Source organism: Harpegnathos saltator, unplaced genomic scaffold (assembly GCF_003227715.2).
Source record: "Harpegnathos saltator strain DR-91 unplaced genomic scaffold, Hsal_v8.6 scaffold4, whole genome shotgun sequence".
NCBI classification, from domain to species: domain Eukaryota; kingdom Metazoa; phylum Arthropoda; class Insecta; order Hymenoptera; family Formicidae; genus Harpegnathos; species Harpegnathos saltator.
The window spans coordinates 837,992-846,411 of NW_020230205.1; the positions used below are offsets into that span (position 1 = coordinate 837,992).

Here is an 8,420-nt window from a genome sequence, read left to right on the forward strand (position 1 = left end):
TAATGTTTACGTAATGTCAATTATATTGTAAAATTATAATTAATTAAGATATTAATATATTTCGAAATTATCGAATTCTTTTATACGCGTATTTCTACCAAATAATTTACAAACGAAAGCAGTGACAATATTTTGGTATTTGATTTTGAAATACTTCGTGTGTTTACACGTATCTCTTAAGCTTTTTTTACATGTGCATATTTATAATTAATGATAAAGTTACGCCGACAGAATTTTCTCGGATATATAACAATGAAGTGAAAAAAATGTCTAACAGGTATGTAATTTACAACAGGTACTTGCTTAATTTGTCGTACGTATGCGGTATCCGTTTTCCATCTCCACGAGGAAAAGCGTTTTATGCACAGCGCTCCAAATACTGCAGCCATTTTATATAGATTGCAATGTATTGATCGTCTCCGCGAACTGCCGACATTGTACGTAGTATCAGAATGACAGGCTGGCAGATGGAATCGCAACTTCCCTTTCCCCTCATCCTCGCCCACCACCTGCCATCACGATCCAACCCCCTTCAATGCTTTGGACTGCCTGCCAACCCCTCGTCTCCGCCTATGCTTTTATATACATACATACACACACACACACACACACATACACATACACATACACACATCGCGATTTGTATATAGCTACCTTTGTATATATCTCTCTACTCCTTTCTGAACATATTTTTAATTAAATGGCGCAATCACGCTATATATGGGCATTTGGATCAAACCATTTTATAAAGAATTTCCAACGTCATTACATTTACAAAAATTGTTGTTATATTTTGTCTCTGAAACTTATAAAATAACTTTTGTAAATTGTATATCGGTTACAATACGATATCGAGAGAGTTACGAAACGGAACTATGAAACTTTGATGCTCTCGTTAGATCTAATCTTTCGGAACTTTTTTTTTATCAAATTACAATCTCATTCCCCTAAAAATTTCTATCACGCAGGAGACACACGATAGATTACCTCGGTAAAGCCATGATAACGTGTTCACGTTTGCATCCACTTTACTTTGACAAATGATCATCTTTTGCGCTTCCCTTGCGTCTGTCAAAACACGTTTTACAGTTCAATATTGTCGTTCGCATAAGAGTTTCTGCAATTACACAATAAAATCTTTAATGATAACAAAAAAGACGAAAGTTAGCAGGAAATAAATTGATCTGTTGTTTATTTGATGCGTTAACATCGTAAATGTGAGTAAAAGCAGAAATAAGAAGTTTGATAAAAAATTGGAAAAAGATACAAAGATTAAGAAGTCAAGAGTGAAAAAAATAAGAGAGCAAAGCGGAGCGTCTCTTGCTAGTGTAAGATAAGGTAGACCCTTCATCCGCAAAAGTGCCCCGCGGGAGCTGCGTCAACGTCCTACAGAAGAAGCTGAACCCATTTCGTTCTCTGACCCACCACAGCCTTTCAAGTTACGTGAAACCTCTTCACGGATCTTCACGAATGGACAGGATCACAACGGCAATGAGTTCTCTGGCTGGACGTCACTCAAGTTTCAACTCTTTCCTCTATTCGTCCTTCCTGTTGTGATTTATGGTTTCATTAATGTAGCTTGTAACGCTTTTCTGGCCGAGACTAGGTAAAATGTTGACTAACCTTGTTATTTCTGTTTGAATAGCAAAACAGACACGTGAGACGTGATTACATCGAGCTACTGTTATTTTTTAGCTATGTGTTGGAGTTTTCCAGATGACTTTTCCAAAATCGAATGTGATTTACAGGTATTTCCTAAATTTATGATTTTACGTTAGATGCTTTGCTTGTGATGAACAAAATGTTAAAAATTTTCAAAATGCGATTACCTTAGTTTTGCGATGCATGATTATATTATTAACAATCATAAAAATGACTAATGTTATTTGATTGATTAATGAAATTCGTTAACGACACATTGAGGTAATATATTGCGTATAAAGCGGATAGCGAATCGGAGAAGGTTTCAAATTCACCTTAATGACATCAACTTAATCATATTTAAGCTCTTACACTGCACTCCTCTTACACTAGGGTTAAGATTTAATCTGTTGACGTCAATTAGATGATTGCAGAAACTTCGATCAAAATAAAAATGTATATAACCAAAGGATAATAAGAGAGAGTATTATATTTTTAACTTTTTATATATGCATAACGGTTTTTAATAATGGTTGAAACATTGAAACATTCCGATTTATAATTTATATTTACGTGCATATTATTAATATATTATTAATATATGCACATTAGATCTCTCGGCATTTGACTTTTATTATTCTCTGTTTTATTTCATAAAGATTCTAATTGCATTCAACTCGCTACACAATATGGACGTATTAAGAATTTCGTAAAAGCTCATATTTTACTAGGTATCAATTGCTGTATGCTACGTAACGCAGCAATCACGGAGAGCAATTCAATTTACGCAGAATGAAATGGTATCGATTCTTTTATGGTAACTCCAATTTCAGATTCGAATTTCTCGAGAGTTCCAAATACGGATCGGCTGTCGTGTCGAAGTATACAAAAGGAAATCGACTGGCTACCAGATTATTATTCCAGGCACGCCATTTGAACGTCCGTTCCTTCTAAAACATTCCACGATACGATAGGTAGTGCCAGTCGAAGACAACGCTTCTTTCCGAACGTGCAAGTGCGACGCGAATGAGATACGTTTGTGCAACACAAATCTAAAAGGTATTTACCTTTTCACTAAAGTTCCTCTATTGGATTCCAATATGTCTGCCATTTGAATATTATATTTTAGTTTTAATTTTTTTAGCTGTATGAGTTAGTATATTTACACACATTGTGTTAGCTGATATTCGCTCTATGGATTAATTTAATTTTTTTATTACAATACACAGGTTACACAGTATTTTTCATATCGTATATATTCCGGTCGTACGAGTGTACGTGTTATGTTTCATAAACTCTTATTGTCGGATTTATATCCATCAATATATTACCTCTCTTTTGTCGCGCTGAACCAAGCGGTCTTTTATGGCAATGACCTCTAGTGAATTAATCAATAAATACGTAGCTACTGCGTGAACTGTATTACGGTTTGCCTGTAAACGCAGACGTACCGCCCGATGACCGAACATGTTTTCAATACTTTACGCGTTAATTTAACGTTTTATCAAACATTTATGCCACTTAATTAATGCTAAAGAGTAACGTGTAAATGTGGAAAAAATTGACTGCGGCACATTCATTATTTCGCGTAATGGGGATTAAGTTATCACTCGGGGAATGAAAGATATTAATACCATTATTAATTGCGATACGTGAATTATGCGATGCGCGAATTACGTCACGCACTTATTATCGCTAATACTAAGCTATAATTAATCTCTGTCCAGGTATTTAGTCGGCGAGATGAAGTGTAAACTGGTTGTGTTCGGCGAAGACCTGCTAAAAGGAAGTCTGAAATGATCAGGATGTACAGAGAACATCACATAGTACTGTTAGTCATATATCCACACTGCGGCCTTACCCGCTGATGAAACACAGGCAAACTCTAGGAAGACATATTGCGTGTAAGTAGAGAATGACAAGAGGAAACGTAGTTGAATGGCGTATGACACGGGGATGATGTTACGGAGAGACGAATGGCGTGCTTGCGATTTATTGAGTTGGATCCCTGGCTATCCTCCGTCGCTCTTTTATTTTGTAACGTACAGCAATGATGCATGCAGCCATGCAGCAATAATGTCTACCCTTTCTAGACCTATCTCAGACTTTTCTAAATATTATGTTCCGGAGATTAAGAATTTCTTTTAATTAGTCAGATCAGACAATTCATTTGTGCGTTACTTTAAGCTGAGCTCATGCTTACTTCCTTATCTTTATCCAACTTCTGCAAGTGATATTATTGGCGAGATATACGTACAGCAGCTCATCGCTATCCGCTTGTCTGTCTTCATCTTATCGTGATTCGCCTCCCTCGCTATTTTAAACGTTCCCTCGCGAACTTCGTATCCTTTTTCCTTCTTACTTAACTTTTTCTATCTGTTGTACATGCATACAAGGCTAACTTCACCGTTTCCCTCCGTGTCCTTAAGCCTCGACGAAGGCACGCTCCACGGCATAACCCTCATCCTCCACTGTAGACACGTTCTCTCTCCATTCTTCGTTTCTCTCTGGTGTTAGCCTCCGCAGCTTCAGGAGCGGAGAGGCGATCAATACGTCGCTCTAGAACGGAGAAGGAACGGAAGCTACGTCATTGGGAGACTTTGGTGCTTGTGGGGAGCGGAAAGGGGTCGAGGTAAAGGGACCTTTTCCAGGCGATTCCTCGAGAGGCAGAGGAGAGGAGACCAGGCCTGGCTCAGACCAGATATGCCCAGCTATGAGCGCGAAAAGATGATGAGACGAAGGGTGGTCCCTGGATTTTGCATCTCTCTTTCTCCAGAAGGGTAGTTGACAGGGACTCCAAACCGAGACTGCACGACTCGAACCGAGCGTCAACGAGAGCAGGGGCGGATGTGTAATCGGTCCTTTCTAACACTGATAAATTTGCAGTAAATACTCTCTATTTTGCTGTTCTATATTAATGAATGTCTAAGGAACATTCAAAGATCGCCATACAACGTGAATATCTCTAGTTCATCAGTTCTATTCGCACTGAAACTGTTGCTCGTTTCGACTTATATCAGTTGTATCATATCTAGATACTTACTTTAAACAATTCAAAATAATGTTTCATAAAGGACACGATTCTTTGAAACATGGATTGATAAATGGGAAAAATACTTGGACATCACCCGTGAATGAATTTATAGTTAGTACCAATGATCCGTACCTGGAGACTTAAAGATATAATAACAGGTGTTACAAAGACGCAGTGTATATGTCACATCACGTATACTTTATTACACAAAATTGTCTCTTTTTAAATCATCGATAATTCTTGATGTTATCATGATTCATGTATATTTTATTGCTGGAAATTACGGTATGGAAAGGGTTTATCGATTCGTCGTGTGAATGACGGATCACCGGGCAATCAGTTTTTGACTACATTCAGTAGATTTGACGGAGGTAAATCTACGTACAAACGTGAATTTATCTTGCACGCTTGTTGCTAACAAAAACTTTCCTAAGGGAAGAAAGGATATTTGTCGCAATAACGATACAAACTTTACTTTACTGATACCTTACTGACTTTACGTTACTGAAATTAAATAACTGTGTTATTGAAATTAAATAACTGTATTACTGAAATTAAACAATCTGTCAGCAAATTTAACAAGAGCATAAGATATATCTCGACTACAAAGAAATTTGACTGTAAAGGTCTATACGAGGGGTGGTGTCTGTGTTTTATTAATAATGACAGCACGATCGATTGGAAGAAACGTTTCTTGTCCACGGATAAAATCTGAAATTGCGATGTATCGAGCTGTGGAGGTGCTATGCGAATCTACGGTCCTGTGCTATGGCATCCTTTGTACGGGAGTGAGGGTGCGCGCGGTCCAATCATCGCAGAATCCGGGGGAAGCCCCTGGCTTCACCCGGGCAGCCGTGGGAGAGACGCCCCGCGACTCGAGGATTCGCTTGTCGCCGAATACCTTCTCTACTCGAGTCAAAAAGGACAGTCGACGTTATACAGCGTTTCGTTAGAGGGGCGTTGGCCCATTCTTTTATCCTGTGTTTCGCTCCAAATCATCGAGAAAACCTCGTCAGCATCTCGTCTACACAGCCGATGATCTCGACTACCACGCGAGCCTCAAGTGACAAACCCAAATCGACCTCGGCTGACCTCGATGACAGATCGAATGTGAAATAATACCCAAAACTACTGGCACCTGTAGTGTCTTCCGAACGGATCGAGTGTTTCTCTTCATGCACGAATTTGTATAGTTTGTTAAAGATAATTATTTCGTACGATTCCGCCAACAGTGGGCGTGTTAATGTGGGATTAAATGTGCATGAATGTGAGTCTGTTGCTCGTTGAAGTATGTTTTGCATGAACTTTCGGTGTCATATTGTTGTATAATATTTTATAATTAATGGTATAATATGTTGCGATATGTGGCTCATTATTATTATACGTCGGCACGACGAGTTATTTGCTTGAGAAGTATCCCTGAGAATTATTTTGGCATGACCGTTTCTAATCTAAGTTCTTCAATGTACGCAAAATATATCAGTTGTATACAAAATACAGCATATACAATAAAACCACGTGTATATATACGCATATTTATGTACATACGCTGATACACACACATATAGTTTTATCTTTCACCTATTCGTATCTCAAGCATGTCTATCTTCCATTATTTTTAATAGCATGACAGATGATGGTTTTTGCACTGCATAACAGTGTTTTCTTTCATAAACATGGCATAAAAATTTAATTTTTTTTTAAATTATCATGTATTCTAATAATAATAGCAGATCAAGAGTAAAACCCCGCTTGTTTCATTTGTATTTGTTACATCGTATATTTATATATTTGTATTTATACAATTCAGTTTTCGTATTTACAGCAGAAAGAACCGTTAATTAATCAAATTGTTATTGACCTCATATATCATGAAAGTATATCTCAACGCCTTTCATAAATTGTTTCCAATTTTCTTTTATTTTTAACATTGTAACTAATAGATTTCACATGATATATTTTTAAATTATGTTATATTGATATTGGCACACAATAAATATAAATATTATAATTTTAATTCGTCTACATTACTTAAAGAGGATATGAGATATTGGCCCTCAAAATATTTATATTAATATGAAATATATACCAAGACATAATAACAGGTGAGTGTTTCAAATAATAAATAGTTCAAGGCACATATTTGTACTGTATTACTTAAAAAATAATATTTTTTGTTCTACACATTTTAAAATTTCTTTAATTTATTGACTTGAAATTAGCTTAAAAAATAACAACTAGTAATATTCAATGACTAGACGTAATTCGTGACTTTTAATTTGGCATATTACTGCTGTGCGAAGAAAATCACAAAGTTGTGCTAAATCAAAATTGCAGGAAGGCATAATCGCGTCAGATACTCTTTATTATAATTCACGGCTTCCTTCAACCGTACTCCGGATATGCATGCCCGGTCACGTTCTGTTTTAGCGGGGTTTTTCCGGTGTCACGTACGACGGCGCAGCTGCAGCTGGACTCTTAATCTGCCATAGCTTTAAATAGTCATGTCCGTTACTTCTTAATAGCAAATCGCATTTTAATTTCAAATTTTTCTATTTATTGAATATTTTTTATTACCGAATATATATTAAATTTGTTAAACTATATTGCGAAATTATTACTCTCACTGTTATATGAGTTCTATAATTATAGGACTCCGCATCAAATGTTCGTAAACATATGTAAAACAGAATTGTATACAAAATTTAAATTGTAAACATGTTGGCTAAAGCAATAAGAACAAACATTATAAAGTGAAATTTTGTTACAGATTGTTGCTAAATGGGAACAGCAAGGAATGGTTGCAAAGAATAGGCACATTCGTGATCTACCCTGTAGATCCGGGCTTTTGTAGAATTGTAAATATCAGAAGCTCGACTCTACAGGTATCTTACGGATGACATGCCACGCGACTCTAGATTGCAACGTGTGACGTCATATTTGTTTATATATATTGTTTATATACTGTGTTAACTATAGACTTGTACAAACAGACTGAACACTTCCACAAGCAGCCATGAAGACTTGATTAGAAAGGAATGACCTGCGCCGTACAAGCAATCTATCATTGTCTAGTGTGATTTCTATTGGAGAAATCTAACGGAGAGGGGAGACATGGCGGGAAATTTTATATGTTTATTTTTAGCAATTTTAATTTGACAAGATTTTGTTTAAGAAATTTGCTAAATAATTGATCACTCTGTTTTACTTGAAAATATGTTAAATTTTTTGCGAGAAATGTATAAAAAGCCATTGTTTGGGGATATTATATCTGCAGATAAAAATATATTTTTTCCATAGTTATGGTTTTTTGTTATATATGGTAACGAATTTTTAATAAAATGCTTTCTTTTTCTCTTTTTCAGTACGATGGAGATAGCACAATAATGAATGATTGGAGAAAACTATAGCTGTTCTTCAACATTTGTTATTTTCAAAATTTATAAGAAGGCGCAGTCCATACGTATAAGTCTATGACATAAATTATTCAAGAACATGCTAGTTAAATTCCATTTTGACTCTATTAATATTTTAAGAATTATATATAGAAAATAAACATAATAAACAATGTATATCATAAACAAAATTATATCGTAATTTCTGTCATATTTTATAGAAATTAACTACATTTACTATAAATATTGTAATAATAACTATATCATCATATATAAATTAGCTTAAAAATAATTTGTACATAATATTAAAGTATAAACAATGTACGAAAACATAAATAAGGGTAGCAGTA

The 8,420-nt window shown here is 35.6% G+C and overlaps 2 long non-coding RNA genes across 2 annotated transcripts; one reads left to right on the top strand and one right to left on the bottom strand.

Annotated features, from left to right (window-relative positions):
• Window positions 1–757: 757 nt before the first annotated feature.
• LOC112589083 (uncharacterized) lies at window positions 758–1,543 on the bottom strand. Its single transcript, XR_003113234.1, has 3 exons — window positions 1,345–1,543; window positions 988–1,117; window positions 758–805 (listed from the first exon to the last, which is right to left on the bottom strand). It is a non-coding gene; the product is annotated as an uncharacterized LOC112589083 (long non-coding RNA).
• Window positions 1,544–2,503: 960 nt separating this feature from the next.
• On the top strand, window positions 2,504–4,478 carry LOC112589092 (uncharacterized). The gene is made up of 3 exons (XR_003113250.1): window positions 2,504–2,700; window positions 3,369–3,545; window positions 4,159–4,478. It is a non-coding gene; the product is annotated as an uncharacterized LOC112589092 (long non-coding RNA).
• Window positions 4,479–8,420: the final 3,942 nt, after the last annotated feature.